Raw genomic sequence first — 17536 nt, forward strand, 5'->3', positions numbered from 1 at the left:
CCCTTGATGAATAGGGTTGTTTTTTTTTTATGTTGATGAAATCCGGTATATCTGTTTTTCCTTTTTTTTGCTTGTGTTCTTAGTGTTCTATTCAAGAAATCACTGCCAAATCCAATGTCATGAAGACACTCTCTTATATTTTCTATGAGTTTTATAGTTTCAGGTCTTACCTTTAGGATTTGATCCATTTTGAGTTAATTTTTGCAGGTGGCATAAGGCAGTGATCCACTTTCATTCTTTTGCATCTATATACCCAGTTTTCTTTTTTTGAAGTTTGTTTGTTTATGAAATTTATTGTCAAATTGGTTTCCATACAACACCCAGTGCTTATCCCAACAGGTGCCCTCCTCAATGCCCATCACCCACTTTCCCCTCCCTCCCACCCCCCATCAACCCTCAGTTTATTCTCAGTTTTTACGAGTCTCTTATGGTTTGGCTTCCTCCCTCTCTAACTTTTTTTTTCTTCCCTTTCCCTCCCCCATGGTCTTCTGTTAAGTTTCTCAGGATCCACATAAGAGTGAAAACATATGGTATGTGTCTTTCTCTACCTGACTTATTTCACTCAGCATAACACTCTCCAGTTCTACCCATGTTGCTACAAAAGGCCATATTTCATTCTTTCTCATTGCCAAGTAGTATTCCATTGTATATATAAACCACAATTTCTTTATCCATTCATCAGTTGATGGACATTTAGGCTCTTTCCATAATTTGGCTATTGTTAAAGCTGCTGCTATAAATATTGGGGTACAAGTGCCCCTATGCATCAGCACTCCTATATGCCTATATCCCAGCACTCCTATATTCCTAGCAGTGTTATTGCTGGGTCATAGGGTAGATCTATTTTTAATTTTTTGAGGAACCTTCACCCTGTTTTCCAGAGTGGCTGCACCAGTTTGCATTCCCACCAAGAGTGCAAGAGGGTTCCCGTTTCTCCACATCCTCTCCAGCATCTATAGTCTCCTGATTTGTTCATTTTAGCCATTCTCACTGGCATGAGGTGATATCTCAGTGTGGTTTTGATTTGTATTTCCCTGATGAGGAGTGATGTTGAGCATCTTTTCATGTGCCTGTTGGCCATCTGGATGTCTTCTTTAGAGAAGTGTCTATTCATGTCTTCTGCCCATTTCTTCACTGGATTATTTGTTTTTCAGGTGTGGAGTTTGTGAGTTCTTTATAGATTTTGGATGGTACCCTTTGTCTGATATGTCATTTGCAAATATCTTTTCCCATTCCGTCGCTTGCCTTTTAGTTTTGTTGATACCCAGTTTTCTAACACCATTTGTTGACAAGATTGTCCTTTCTCCATTAAATGGTCTTGGCACCCTTTTCTAAAGTCTTTTGATCAAATAATTGGGGAGTTTTTCCTGGGTTCTCTATTGTATTCCATGGTATCTATATGTCTGTATATATATAGTTTGGGGTAACATTGACATCATATTAAGCTTTTCAATCCATAAACCTGGATATCTTTCCATTTATTGGTGTCTTCTTTAATTTCTTTCTGAATATCTGGTGGTTTTCAGTGTATATATCTTTCACTTCCTTGGTTAAGTTTATTTCTAAGCACTTGACTCTTTTTGATGCTATTATAAATGGAATAAGCTCCATCCCCTCTCTCCACATCATTGTCACCTCAGTATCCTCAGGGAAGCCTGGGAACAGGACCTGGGTCCACAGAATACACAGGATCAAAGAAAGGGGAGAGGGAGGTTGAAGGAAAGAGGCTCCATGCAGTCCATCTGGGCCCTAGAGGTTTTCTCTCCCAAAGGCATGTCCTGGAGACACTGTCCAAAAGGAGGTAACTTTGTTCTGTCTGCCCTGCTCACACCACTCTCTATGTCCTTCTCCAGCCCTGGCATGGCTGAACCCCTCTATGATGTTAAGTTTGGAGGAGCCAAGTCCCTTGGACATGTGTCTTATCTCCAGGACTGGGAAAGGGGGACTGAGGCTCTGGTTCCACCAAGTGTTACAGGAGGTGCTAACACTGGGCTGTCATGGCTACTGCCACATGTTCATCCACCAAGAGTCCATCCTAGTCACCCTTGGAGACCCTGGGCATGCAGGAGCAGTGCACCCTGGGTAAAGTCTGTGCCCCGGGGAGCTGATTCTCTGTGCGTGGGAGACTGGTCCACACTGCTCTGCCTGGATGTTTTAAATATTTGGCACTTGGCTAAAAATATACTTCTGGCAAAACTTATGGGATCCAGGGGCACCTGAGTGGCTCAGTTGGTTAAGCATCTGACTCTTGGATTCAGCCCAGGTCATGATCTCATGGTTTCGTGAGCTTGAGCCCCGCATCAGCTCAGCTCTAACAGTGTGGAACCTGCTTGGGATTTTCTCTCTCCCCTCTCTCTCTGCCCCCCTTCTGCTTGCACTCTCTATCTCTCAAAATAAATAAACTTAAAAAAAATTTTTTTTTAACTTATGGGATCCAACTAAAGTGGTGCTCCCAAGGTAATTCATTACCTTAAATGCTGATACTAGAAAAGGTTGATTTAAAATGAGTTAATCATCCAACTTAACAAGTTGGAGAAAAACAAAGGGACAAAGGAAAGTGATCATAAACTTAAGAGGAAAAAATAATAAGCTAGAAGACAAATACAGAATCAAGAAGATCCACACATCCCAAATTCAAAACCCCATTATTCAAAACTCCTTTCTTGAAAGGGTTCATAAATTTTTAACACCTCTGAAAAAATTCATCAGCAAAACAACAGAGGAAGCACAAATAAGCTACATTAGTGTGGGAACAAGTGGACCTAACTAAAGTTGGGGCAGAGACTGAAAGTTCTAAAAAAATCTTCGTGGCAATAAAGCTCACAATGCAGACAAAATGGACAACATTCCTAGAAAATTAGCAATAACATAAACTAACTCAGCAAGAAACAGGAAATCTGACCTGTAGTATAACTATAAAGGAAATTTAATTAAGAGTTAAAGTGTCTTTACACACACATACACACTTGTGCACACACAGATATATGTGCCACATTTGTGCGCACTCAAAAAACACAAATGGCTTTAAAATGAATATGAATATCTGTATGGAGAAAAAAATAGGAACCTAGACCCTAACTCACACCATACAATCTTCTGGAAACGGATTAAATTTTATCAAAGTTACAATTTCTGGTCTTCAAAACACACCCAATTCTCTCTCCCTCTGTCTTTCATACATATACAAGTTATGTGCATGTGTGTGCATGTGCGCGTATCTATATGATGAAGAAGCCATGTCCAAAGTGCATTATAAAATCCTACAAAAGCAATATAAAAAGGCTGACAATCCAAAATTTTTTAAGATGGCTAATAACTCTCTAAAAGACAGTGAATAGTATGAACATGTGAAAATGGCCAACAAGCATATAAAAAGCTGCATTGTGAAATATCATGTCAGTCACATGAGAAGAGCTGAAATTAAAAGGACTGACAATATCAACAGTTGGAACATCTGAACATGTAATGTTACTGTTGGGGATAAAGATTTGTTCAGGGGCGCTCGGGTGGCTCAGTCAGCTGAGGGTCTGACACTTGATTTTGGTTCGGGTCATGATCTCACAGTTCGTGAGATTGGGCCCTGCGTTGGGCTCTGTGGTGACAGTACAGAGTCTGCTTGGGATTCTTTCTCCCTCTCTCCTTATCCCTCCCTCTCCCTCTCCCTCTCTCTCTCTCAAAATAAATAAATAAATAAACATTTTTTAAAGATTTGTTCAATAATCTGGCAGAAGAATCTAAAATTCTCATGTATTTCAGGAGATGCTCCAGCAAATACAATGGTATATATCCCCAAGGAAATGAGTTAGACACATCACAACACCCATGCATAAGGGTATTCATACCAGTATTATTCGGAAGAGCCACAAAGTCGAACAATCCAAATGTCCAACACCACAACAGGCAAATGTTGTGGTATATTCAAACAAAAGAGTATTGAGCAATATGACAAAGGAATGAATTAGGGTTGCCCAGAATCCCAACACAGACTTGAAGGAAAGTAGCCAAATGCAGAAGGGAACATAAAGATTCTACTTATGTAAAGTTCCCAAAGAGGCAAAACCAGTCTCTGGTGGTAGAGATCAGAATGGGGGTGACGGTGGGGCTCCTAGTGGCTGCAAGGGTCATGAGAGTGTTTTCTGGTGTGGGGAAACGTTCTCTACCTTGATCTGGGCAATGGCTTCATAGGCACACGTGTGCAGAAAATTATTGCAGTGTTCATGTTACTTTACAAAAAATGAAGTGTACAATCTCTCCAGGCCATACAAAAAAGCAATCCACATATCAATCCACAAAACAATTAACGACCAGTTTATTTCAACCTTAAACAATTCTTTCAGAGAACAGGACAAATGAATACTCATTAGCTCATTTTATGTGGCACAATAACCTTCATGTCAAAACCAGACCAGGAAACAAAGAAGAAGTAACAGGTAGGCCTTTCTCGTGACCAGAGATGAAAAATCCCTGAAACAAAATGCTACCAAAATGGATCAGGAAATACCAAGCTGAATTTCTTTCCCAAAATGTAAGGTTGATTAGCACTCAAAATCAATCATTGCCTTTAAGCACATTAACACATGAACTAGAGAATAATTCCTAATGACGAGAAGAGAAGCCAAGTGGCCTTTGATGACACTCCATGTCCACTCAGATTTGGATGGTACGGAAACCAAGGGAAAACTTCTCCTCGACCTGATGAAGGTGCCTACAACCTGCAGCAAGCATCGCAGTTACTGGACGGTCACTACAGACATCAGTTTCATCAGGAGTGGCGCAAGGCGGTCTGTGTTCACCACCCGAACTTCAAGCCCCTGGGCTTCAACCCTCCTCAGAGGCTCTCCCCTGGCCACACCCAGGGGCAGAGCCCTGCTTGGGTCAGACCTCCTGAAGACAGCTGGGCCTGAGGGAGGGCAGCTCCCCTGGCCCAGAGAACCAGACTCACGGCTCCGACCTCAGACCACAGATGGCCTGCGACACTTAGCAGGTTTCCTAAATGCACCAGTGGGAAGGGGACCAGAAGCAGACACTCTTCCTGTAGCTGATCAGGAGAGAGGAAGGACAACATGCCAGGCCTCCCATGGTGTGGCTCTGAACTGCCCCAGGTCTCTCCTCCCACAGCCCGTTAGCCTCAGCAAGCATACAGCTGAGCCCAAGATGAATGAGGGATTGGGGACACATGCCCCTCTTCCAGGGGGAGGAGCTGCAAGGTCACAAAGGGTATGGGTGTATAATCCTACTACTGGGAGGGCAAGGACACTTAAGAAGGGTGATCCAGGGTGCCTGGGTGGCTCAGTCACTTAAGTCTCCGACTTCAGCTCAGGTCATGGTCTCCTGGTTCGTGGGTTCAAGCCCTGCATCAGCTCCTGTGCTGAAAGCACAGAGCCTGCTTAAGATTCTCTGTCTCCCTCTCTCTCTGCCCTTCCCTTGTCACACATACACACACACTCTCTCTCTCAAAAATAAATAAACATTAAAAAAAAAAAAAAAAAAAAGAGTGATCCAGTCCTTCAGGGTCATGGACTTTCAGTCATTTTCCCCAGTGCCAACAGGTAGGGTGGGGGCATCTTGTTCCTGCACATCTAGCCTAAGCTGCCTGCTAGGTGTGGAACCATCCCCTCCCCAAGACTTAGGCCCTAGGACTGCTTCTGGGTCGCCAGTCCATACCCCCCCACAATCCTCCAATGTAAGATTCCTCCCCGGGACCCAGACATCTGTCCCAGGAGCTTCACCCTGGGCAAATCTAAAGAGTTATTTGAAAGCTGGGGGTTCTGGCAGGAAATACACTTGTATTTGTCTCAAGTGGAAAAGCTCCCCACAGGCTCAAGGAAGAGTGTGGGTGCCCTCTAGTGGACGGTCCCTGCTAGAAGAAGCGCAAACAGACACGAACACACATTTCTCCAAAGACGACATACAGATGGCCAACAGGCACATGAAAAGATGTTCAACATCACTGACCATCAGGGAAATTCAGATAAAAACCACAATGTGATATCCCCTCACACCTGTCAGAATGGCTGAAGTCAACAACACAAGTGTTGGCGAGGATGTGGAGAAAAAGGAACCTTCATGCACAGTTGGTAGGAATGCAGACTGGTGCAGCCACTGTAGAAAACAACATGGAGGTTCCTCAAAAAATTAAAAATAGAACTGCAATGTGATCCAGTAATTCCACTACTGGGTATTTACCCAAAGAATACAAAAACGCGAACTTGAAGGAATGTATGTACTCCCATGTTTATTGCAGCATTATTTACGATAGCCAAATTGTGGAAGTATCCCAAATGTCTATCAGCAAATGAATGGATAAAGAAAATGTGGTCAATGTATACAGTGAAATACTAATCAGTCACAGAAAGGAATGAAATCATGCCATTTGCAACAACATGGACGGATATAGAGAATAGTGTGCTAAGCCAAATAAGCCAGTCAGAGAAAGACAAATAACCATATGATTTCATTCATATGTGGAATTTAAGAAACGAAACAAACAAGCAAAGAGGGGAAAAAAGAGGCAAACCAAAAAAGCCCAGATTCCTAACTATAGAGAACAGACTGATGGTTACCAGAGGCGAGGTGGGTGGGGGGATGGATGAAACAGGTGGAGGGGATCGAGAGTACACTTATCATGATGAGCACTGAGTGATATATGGAACTGCTGAATCACTGTATTGTACACCTGAAACTAATACAACAGTGTATGTTAACTGCATTGGAATTACAATAAAAAAATAACAAAAAGGAGCCAGACGAGTTGAGGGATTAGGGCTGACCTTGAACCAAAGGCATGTTCAGGTTCACAAGGACTGGCAGTGAAGCTGCAGGAGGAGGGGGGCTGGCTAGAGGGGCAGAGTCTGGAGAGACGGGGAAGAGCAGAGTGAGGGGAAGCCTCCTGGGAAGGCTGGGTGATGGGCACACAGAAGGGCTCTGTCTCCTCATCCCTGATCGTGGCCTAGTATCTCCTGTTGGGGGCCATCTGATATACCATAGGATAATTAGCACCATGCCAGCCTCCACCCACCAGATGCCAGGAGAACTCTCCACCCCTGGTGTAAAGAGATTTTCTGGAGACAATGCTGCGTGTCCTAGAGGAAGGGGAGAGGTGCTGGTAAGATCCCTCCTCCTTGAGAACAAGTGACCTACACTAACCTCTAGTATTAACTAACCAAATGAAACCCTGGGCCTCTTGGAGTGTGCAAATAAGAGAGAAAATAAACAGGCATAATTAATGTCATGAAAAACTGCTTTTAATTAATCAAAAGTTGATTTGTCAGCAGATGGCATATTTATCGGTGATTATCTTGGCTGCCTGTGGCTCAGTAGCTCGAAGACTGGTTTTGCCAAGGGTGTGACCACAAATCAGAAGGACACCACTGGTTTATACCGCCAGGTTAGCTGAGGGAAATTCTGTAGACATTGGGATGCAAAAACATACAAATCTGTACGTAATGTCACTAGACATGTCCTCTGATGTCGTCACTGTCTTGAGAGGCATCTTAGCCATGAATGCAAAGACATACTATCATTTGGAAGAAATTATCTTATTGAGAAGAAAATTATATCATAAGAGCATCTCCTTATCCTCAGAATCATACACCTCAGCATCATTCCTTAAGGATAAATCTAAACCCCAAAAAACAGACTTAGTCAGGGACTGGCCAGTGTTAGGGTCTGGTTCCCAGCACCCGTGGGCTGACAGCACCCTCCCCTCTAGCCTTGGGCCCCTTCCTGAACCACAGGAGCCTCTGATGCTCTGGTACTAAGGGGAGGGGGCCTTTAAGTGTCCTCACTATTCCCCGTCCATATCTAGACTCTACACAGAACCTGTTGTCCACTTTTGGATGTGATACTTAAATTACCGACCTCCATTTTCATCCTTCATCCATCCCAACATTGTGACAGGCCCAGGAGGTGCCTTCTGCTTCTGATTTTGAGGGAAAAGTTCTCAGAAATATTTGCTTTCACCCACCTTGAACAGACCTCCATCATGAGTGCCATTATCATTACCAGCAGCATTTGGACACCTTCCCCTCCCTCTCCCCCCACCCCCACCCCGAGTAGTCAGATGCCTTCCAACCCTTAGGGGAAAATGTGACTCCCTCCAAAAGTATGACTAGTAGAAATGCACAAGAATGGGGCACCTGGGTGGCTCAGTCGGTTAAGCGTCCGACTTGGGCTCAGGTAATGATCTCACCGTTCATGGGTTCAAGCCCTGCATCAGGCTCTGTGCTGACAGCTCAGAGCCTGGAGCCTGTTTCAGATTCTGTGTGTGTCTCTCTCTCTGTCCCCCCCACCCCCACTCACGCTCTGTCTCCCTCTGTCTCAAAAATAAATAAGCATTAAAAAAAAAAAAAGAAATGCACAAGGAGACAGTACATGAGTGTCCACAGGGAAGATTCTATGTGAATTCATGAAAGCTTAAAATCCTAGGAGCGTCCACATGAAATCAACATTGCCATGCTAAAACCTGAATCTTGGTTGGTTTTCACCATTTCCTTAAGAGCCAAACTGCAAAATGTGAATTAATAACAAACTAGAAGAATAAAACATTTGTCACAGTTACTGATAAAACTAAGTTATTCGTCCTAAAGAGAAGGTTCCAGGGGATTATCCTCACTTTTACCAGGTAGCTCGCTATCTATATTTTTCATAACCTAGTAGAAATTATCCTTTCTTCCCTAAAAGCTTAAAAAGAAGACAGGAAGCCCCTGACCCCTCTCCCAGAGCCAATCACCTGCGACCAACCATGAGAAGAGCTGAGGCCTGAGCTTCGCTGGTTCTCAAGACAGTGCGGGGTGCTCAACCGGCTGCTGCAGGCACCAGGACGTCTGCGTGTGCACGGGCACCGGCCTGGAGCAACCTGAGCACCATCCCACATCCCCGATGTCAGTTGTCACCAAACCCTGCACACCTCACCCTGGCTGCATCCTGGAACATGAGGGAACTTCTGGAAGCCCAATCCTTGCTTGAAGGCACTCCCCAACACCTGCTCCTCCAGGGCTGCTGCCTGTGTGCCCCAAACCCACAACACCCCACACTCAGGGCCGCACGGAGTCCAGTGCACCCATGATGAGCACGATCCTACGCAGATTCCACCACCACCCACCAAGATACTGCTGGACTGGGACCAGCCACTACCTACATGTGGTGGTAGGAAAGGTTTGGGGGTGCTTTCCCACAAGAGAACTGGGACCCAGTACCCGGCCCACCTCTCCAACACTTGGGGGAGATAGATGAGGTACAAGCTTTGGTCTGCTGGGCACTGGAAAGCGGTGTGGGGCTGTTGGACCTCAAGATTGCCCCTCAGCGCATAGGGGGGCCCTTCCACTACCCCTGGCCCTGCAAGGCTCCCAGCATCGGAGGACCACCCAGAGAGTCAGTGTAGAGGCCAGGCTCTGAGAAAGGGAGCCGGGGGGTTGATAAGGCTCTTCTGAGAGAGCCAGGGCACTGAGGGCAGAAGGGGGAGACAGGACAAGATTAAAGCCCTGATGAGAACTGACATGGTCCCTTCCTTGTACCCAGGCTGGAAGTCCACAGAAGCATCTACTTCCATCTGGGAGGGTGAGAGAGAGCCTAATAGCCAGCTGTCCCTGTGCCCACTGCCTGTGGCAGGTATAGCATCAGCCCAAGACCCAAATCTTTATGTGTAGGAGGGACTCCAGCTCCAGGAATCAGTCCTTACTTGCCTTACTTCAGCAGGGCCCATTTTCTGCTGAGGACACCCACCTGCTGCCCCCCGTCCCAGCCCCCCACCATCTACCACCCAAGAGCTGGAGCCCTCTAGGCACCTTAGGAAACTCAAGTCCCAGCTGCTTCTACTCTGCTGGGATGTGTATCTCATTGACACAGGTCCTGACCCTACCAGGCTTCCTCCACCAGCTCCCACTGACAGGGCTGCCAAGCTTCCAGACCCCTGTCTTTCTCCTGTGGAGCCCACCAAGCAACGGATTTTGTTTGGAGTGATGAGATCCCAGCTCCCCACCCTCCTGCAGATACTCTGCTCCCCCCATATTGAATCCACTCTGGGGCCCTGCCAAAGCAGACTGGGGGCCCTGTAATCCCAGTCCACTGACAGCTGCAGGCCTCCTAGCCCTGCCTTCCCTGCCCCTCTCAACACCTCAGCCCCCACCTTTGCCAACCCCAAGGGCATCACACTCATAAGAAGTGGCCTGTGTCTGTCAACCCAACCCCATCAAATCTCAGCTGCCTCAGTCTCTGTGAATCGAGCACCCCCAGATTTCTGGCTCGGCTATCAAGGCAATAGTGGTTGCCATGGGCGCTCCTGTTCAACCCTCTCTTCCAAAAGCTGGAGACCCAAAGCCTCCGTGGGGATGAGGAGGAGGCCAGGCAGGATCCTTTGGGATGTGAAGCGTCATACGCTCCACCCTGGAAGGACACTACTCTTGTCAAAACCCTGTCCTCCTGATGCCAAACCACTCCTTCCTGACTTCTCCCCCAGGAGCAGACTTACCAGGAAGATATGCTTCCTCCCCCACTCCCCCATTCACCTGATTTGTATATGTGAATTTGTTCTTCTATAAAACATTAAGAGGCTACTTTACTATCATAGAGATTGTCATATTCTTTCTGTCAAAACTCATGGTAAAATTTTTGTCTGCAGAAGGATTTTCAACTTTGGAACTACTCACATTTTGGACCAGATAATTCTTTGTTGTAGGGGATTGTCCTGTTAATTGCTGGACCCTGGCCACTATCCAGTGGTTACCAATAGTTCATCCACAGATCCAACAACCAAAATACTTCCAGAGATGTCAAATATCTCTAGGAGGAAAAATTAATACAGTTGGGCAACAGTGAACTATGCATAAATATTTTTTAAGGCTACATCTAAAAGAAGATAATGGCAAATGAAGAAAATCAGACACAGACCTTAAATGTAGCACAATGCCAGTGAAATAAATACAAAATAATATCTCAGGCATAATGAAGGAGACCAGAAACCAGGTGAGAGGTCCTTTGTATACTTTGCACATTCTATTCTTTTCATTCAAAGCATCTTTAAACACTGTTCAAACACAAATCTCATGGGTTTCCCTACTTAGAGAGTCAGAAAACACAGCTGTAAACAAATCAAAGCCAATTCTCTCATGAGGCTCCATTTGTAGATATGTGGAGGGGCGCCTGGGTGGTTCAGTCAGTTAAGCGTCCGACTTCGGTTTAGGTCATGACCTCACGGTTCATAAGTTCTAGCCCTGCGTCAGGTTCTGTGCCGACAGCTAGCTCAGAGCCTGGAGCCTTTCTTTGGATTCTGTGTCTCCCCCTCTCTCTGTCCCTCCCCTGGTCTCTCTCTCTCTGTCTCTTAAAAATAAATAAAACATAAAAAATAAATATGTGGATATATAAGATAAACCAGTAAATAAATACATACTATGTCAGTGGAGGATATTGGCTACCAAGAAAAATAAAATCAACAAGAAACAACAGGTGTTGGTGAGGATGTGGAAAAAAAGGAACCCTCATGCCCTGCTGGTGGGAATGCAAACTGGTGCAGCCACCATGGAAAACAGTATGGACGTTCCTCAAAAAGTTAAAAATAGAACTACAATAGGATCCAGTCACTGGACAACTGGGTATTCCCCCCAAAATACAAAAACACTAATTCAAAGGGATACATGAGCCCCTGTGTTTATATCAGCATTATCTACAGTAGCCTAATTATGGAAGCAGCCCAAGTGCCCACGAGTAGATGAATGGATAAAGAAGATGCGGTATGTATGCATACATATATATTTACAATGGAACAGTACTCAGCCATAAAAAAGAATGAAATCTTTCCATTTGCAATGACATGGATGGAGCTAGAAAGTATAATGTTAAGCTAAATAAATCACAGAAAGACAAATAGTATATGATTTCACTCATGTGTAGGATTTAAGAAACAAAGCAAATGAGAAAAGGAAAAAAGACAGAGACATAAATCAAGAGACAGACTCTCAGCTAGAGAAAACAAACTGATGGTTGCCACAAGGAGGAGTGGGGGGATGGATGAAATAGGTGAAGGGGATCAAGAGTACACTTATCATGATGAGCCCTGAGTAATGTAAAGAATTAATAAATCACTATATTGTACACCTGAAACTAATATAACACTGTATGTTAACTATAGTAGAATTAAAAATATTTTAATTAAAATAAAAACACACATCTTAATGCAAAAGAAAGAAAGAGAAAAGAAAAGAAAAGAAAAGAAGAGAAGAGAAGAGAAGAGAAGAGAAGAGAAGAGAAGAGAAATAAAGTCAACTGATTCAGTTCTCCTGGAGCTACTGACATTTGGTCAAGGAAGTCCTTGTTATGTCAGACAGTCCTGAGCCTCTTACCGCATTATTCCCTCTTGTCCCCACACTCTAATTTCCAGAAGGCCTGTCAAGTCACTTATGGAACCAAAATACTGTCCCCAACCCACATTTCCAAATGCTCTGAGTGCCATCCCCAGTTGAGAAAACCTTCTAAATCTTTAACAGGTCTGTGAATAAAGAGGGGTCTTCCTTGCATTTGTTCTTTTTCTTCTGCTCATGGGTATTTTCTCTTAGCAGGAATTCACCTGAAACTCCAGGCCTATTCTTTTCTTGGGCACACAGGGAAAATATTATGTCTAAATTATCCCAGCCCCCCCCCCATCCCTATCTCCTGGGAGCGAGTTGTGGTGGTGGGATACAGTTGGGGGTAATATCAACAGGAAAAGATGAGATTCACAAGAGACCCTACCCACCCAGCCAAGAGAGCGCTTTGCTGTCCTCACATGGCCCTGGGGACCATGGGACCATGGACAGTTCCCAGCCTTTTTCCCTTTGCAAACTCAAGTAGGGACACAGGAACAGAAAACGGGGCCAGCTGATGTCCACACAAATATGAGCAAAGAAGGAGACACATCGTGGGTGTGTCTTCTCTCAGCCCCCTCTCCCAGTGTCTTCAGCCCTCCAGTCCAGGCTCTGATAGAAAGACCCAGAAAACACACCAACTCTTCAGAAAAGCCTCCATCTTGTCTCACCCCGCCTCTGTGGCCTGCTCCTTGTAATCCCATCTGCACACATACTGCCCCTCATAATTCTTGCTCCTGCCTCCATGTATTCGCTCAAACAGTCCCTGCCTGGGGTGCCCTCTCTCCCTTTCTTTATGAATCTGCTCCTTCCCCTTCTCTATAGCCAATCTCATTGGCCATCTTGCCATAAGGTCACCCCAACCTCTACAGGTGGACACAATAAACCCCCTCTGAATTCTCACCTCTGACTCTGTTCTTTTGTGCTGTGATAACACAGTCAGGTGCAGTTACCTACGTTCACATCCTATGTCCTACAGATCCCCAATTTCCCAAGAGAGAGACAGGGCGAGCCTACTTTCTCAATGGCCCCATCGCAGGAAAATGGCTATCGTGTTCAGAGAATGAATAAGGGAAAGAAGGGTAGATAAACGGGGGGACACCTGCTTCTGCTCTCACAAAATCACTATGAGCATGCACAGCAGATGAAGAAATGGACACCCACATGCATTCCCAGTCGTGGATTGGTGCCAGTTTTATATAAGGTAATGTGTAGGTTTGTTTCCTAAGTTTTTTGCTTGTTTTGAGATAAAATACATATAACCTAAACTTTGCCATTTTAATCATTTTAAGTGTGGGGCCAGGGGAATGTGGGCCATCCAGTCCTACCAGAGTTCTACTGTGCTGCACAATAGACCCAGGGTGGCTGGAGTCCTGTACTGATTGTCCCTGCAGGAGAGGGGTGAGAGCCCATCTCTGCCCAGGGCTCAACGTCCAGAGCAGTGATCTGAACCCTAGTCAGATGCCTGGTCCTAAGCCTGACAGAGAGTACAGAATCCCTCATGTCCACCACAGGGCAACATCAGGACAGGCACAAAATGTGGTTCTCTCTCTCTCTCTCTCTGTCTCTCTCTCTCACTTTCCCTCTCTCACTTTCTCTCTCTCTCTCTCTCTCTCTCTCTCTCTCTCTCTCTCTCACACACACACACACACACACACACACACACACACACACACGAACCACATGTCCTCAAGTACCCTTGTGCATGGAGTCAAGGAGTCAAGGGTGATTTGGGGAGGAGAGTGACCACCATTCCTAGACAAAACGATGGACGTGCCTTTGGTAGAAACATGACCCTGAGCCCAGGAGAAATGACATCACATTCCAGGTGTACCTCCCAGGGAGAGCTATGTTGAGGAGTCATGCATCCTGCCTGAATGAAGTAGAGGTGAGTCTCCTATTAGTGAAAACACTGTATATTTCATTCTCCCTGTTCTTCCCCCACAGATGGGCCCACCCCAGGAGCCTTAGCACTTTATTCCTGATGGGGCCATCATGGCCATCGTGACTGGGGCCCAGGGTGAGCTGACTCTGAACTGGAACCCCTGGATATCTTCTGCATCAAGAAATCAGTGGGGATAATGGAGCCCTTCAGATCATGTTCCTCCTTTGCTTAGGGGGAGACAGAGGGCTTCCCTCATCTACAGATGAGTCTCCCTTCCCCTCCTCATCCCTCACCCACCATTCTGACATTTTCCTGCCCTCAGCTAAAGAGGATGACTTTTCAAAAAGTCTTTGGCCAAAGCAACCCCAGACACCCAGAACTTCCCCTAACTCTGTCTGGGGATAAGGGCTCCAAGGACACCCATGTCCTCTATCACTTACCTCCCTGCACTGGCTCCTCTCTCACCTGGGTGTGAGTTCCCTTCAAATCAAAAGCCTCAGCACCAAGTACCTCATGCTCATGCCAAGGCATAGGACACTCCCAAGGAACACAGACACCCTAAGAGAGGACACCCTCCAGACTGACCATGTCTCGCCTGACCAGAGAGCCCATATCCCTGGGTATTTCCTCACCTGGATCACTCCCCTCAGCTCCCTGGGAGAATATGAGACTCCATGTGGAATATTCTCGCCCTCACCTGGGGTTCCATGGGCTGGGACACCTCTCTGAATAAAAATACCTCCAAATACTCCCCCACTCAGCTCACCAGGTCACTGTTAAGTTTTACATCTGTATCTGTTCACCTTGACAGACCCATGAGGTCTCTGCATCAGAGAATAGCCCTGAGACTCAGAGAAAGAGGAAAGATCCAAAGACTAAGGGAAATTGGAATGTGGTATGGACTTATCATTTAAGACCTACTCATCCACCCTGGGAGAGTCCAGAGGACATATCTTTCCCTTTCATGACTGAGGTGTGAGCTTATAAGGGAGCCCCAGCACACTTAAAGAGCTCTGTGATTGTTCTCCTCTGTAGGTCAGAGGGAGCTGCTGCCAGTGAACTGGGAAACGTAAATCCAAGGAGGGAGATTGGATCCCAAGGAGGTAGGGCCAAGAGGCCATCACTGAAAGTGACTTGGGCCACAGTCATCACGAAGGACAACAGACTCAAAGCAGCAATCAGAATAGTCTCATTCACAGAGACCAATGACATTGGCTAGTTGATCATGGTGTTCCTAGAAATGAAACAGATGGAAAGCCTACTGAATTCTTACTTGGTCTATATAAGCGGGAGAGTTCTAGAAAGTCCATCTTGAATCACAGCAACTGAGTGTTATGGCCCCTCAATTAATTCCCAGACTTGAGCCAATTTAAAGAGCCAGAACCCCTTGAATAAAGGAGAAGCTGGGTCCCCTTGAGGAAGGACCCAGTATGCTGCCAAAAATTTATACAATGAACCTTTCTCCCACCCTTCCCCAGAGGGACCTGTGGCCTTTTACCAGGATGACTGTGCACTGGGGAAAAGGAAATAGTCAGCTCTTTGGGGCATTACTAGACATGGTCTCTAAACTGAGGACCCAATGTCACAGTGGCCCACCACCAATCAGAGGAGGGGCTTATGGAGCTCAGGTGGTCAATGGAGTTCAGCACAGATTCATCTCACAGTGAGCCTGGTGGGGGTGGGGTGGGGGTGTCCCTGAACCAATCCTGTTGTTTATTTCCCATGTCTGGCATAATTAAACTAGTCATACTCAACAGCTGGCAGAATCCCCACATTGGTTCCCTGCCCTGTGGAGTGAGGGCTGCTACAGTGGGGAAGGCCAAGTGGAAGGCACTAGAACTGCCTCTACTTAGGAAAAGAGTAAACCAAAAGCAATACCACATTTTACTGGAGGGACTGCAGGGATTAGTGCAGCATCAAGGACTTGAAGGATGCAGGGACCTTGGAGAGTGACAGTGGATTATCATAAACTTAAGCCGGTGGTGACTCCAAGTGCAGCTGCTGTGCCAGATGTGGTTTCCCTGCTTGAGCTGATTACTGCCTACCATGGTACCTGCTTTGAAGCTCTCCCTCTGGCAAATACTTCTTTCTCCATACCTGTCAGCAACGACCTACCAGAATCAGTTTGCTTTCAGCTGGCAAGACCAGCAAGGCACCTTCACTGTCCTAGCCCAGGAATACATCAACTCTCCAGCCCTGTGTCCTAATTTAGTTCACAGGGATCTTGGTGGCCTTTCCCTTTCACAAGACATCATTCTGGCCTGTTGCATTGATGACATTATGCTGACTGAACCTAGTGAACAGGAAGTAGCAACGACTCTAGACTTACTAGTAAGACATTTATGTGTCAGAACATGGAAAATAAATCAAACAAAAATTCAGGGGACTTCTCCCTCAGGGAAATTTCTAGGGATCCAGAGGTGAGTGGCATATCAATCTACCTTTTCTAAGGTGAAGGATAAGTTGTTGGATCCCATCCCTCCTACAACCCTGCTCCTCCTTCATCTGTCCACGGATCCAACTCCCAGCATTCCAGCCATACACACCGCTGCCACCCAAGGGCACAAACAGTTTAACTTACTGGAGACAATATGCCCTGATATACATCCTGTGAAATCTGAGTTTGGTGACATTTCATTGAGGGAAGAGGCACGGAAAATGTACTTAGAGAAACAGATATTGGGACTCGCAGAGCTGTAATATGATGGAGTATTAACATGATATGTAATCCATATAAAATGTCTACAGATTGATGTTGAATAAACACGCAGAGCAGCTGAGCACAGTGACTCTGCCTTCTACACTTCCCTCCTTGTCCACCAGAGGGCAGCAGAGATACTCTGCAGCCTGGAACCTTGGGGGGCCGGGGCGTGCAGGAGGGGAGGCACTGCTGATCCTCCTTGGCGTGCCCACTCCCAGGAGTCTGACCCTCCCCAGCCTCACTCAGTGACAGTCCTCCTCGCTCCCCAGGCTCCCCACACTGACCTCCGTCAGCCCCTCCGGCCAGTCGGGTGTCTGCCCGCTGAGACAGGTCCCTCTGTAGACAGCTCAGCCCTCCACACCCTCTGTCCTTCGAGGGGCAAAGGCCCACTCACACTTCAGGTCTCAGCCAATAGATTACTTTGTCAGGAGTGCTCCATGTGACAGCCCCTCCCCGACCAGCTGAGACCTGTTACATGCTCCTGTCACACCACTTTCCCTTCATGGACCCTTTCTCTATTTTAAATGTTATGTTATGTTATGTTATGTTATGTTATGTTATGTTATGTTATGTTATGTTATGTTATGTTATGTTATGTTATGTTATGTTATGTTA

General features: G+C 46.0%; 1 long non-coding RNA gene across 1 annotated transcript in view; it reads right to left on the reverse strand.

Moving 5' to 3' along the window:
• The window catches only part of LOC121018505 (uncharacterized), a 101237-nt gene that overhangs the window by 5879 nt on the left and 77822 nt on the right, over positions 1–17536 (reverse strand). Inside the window, exon 3 of the long non-coding RNA XR_005785203.1 lies at positions 10647–10779. This is a non-coding gene — a long non-coding RNA (uncharacterized LOC121018505). The remainder of the gene's footprint in view (positions 1–10646; positions 10780–17536) is intronic.

This window comes from Herpailurus yagouaroundi, unplaced genomic scaffold (genome assembly GCF_014898765.1).
Source record: "Herpailurus yagouaroundi ecotype Mexico unplaced genomic scaffold, PumYag 220, whole genome shotgun sequence".
Lineage (NCBI taxonomy): Eukaryota > Metazoa > Chordata > Mammalia > Carnivora > Felidae > Herpailurus > Herpailurus yagouaroundi.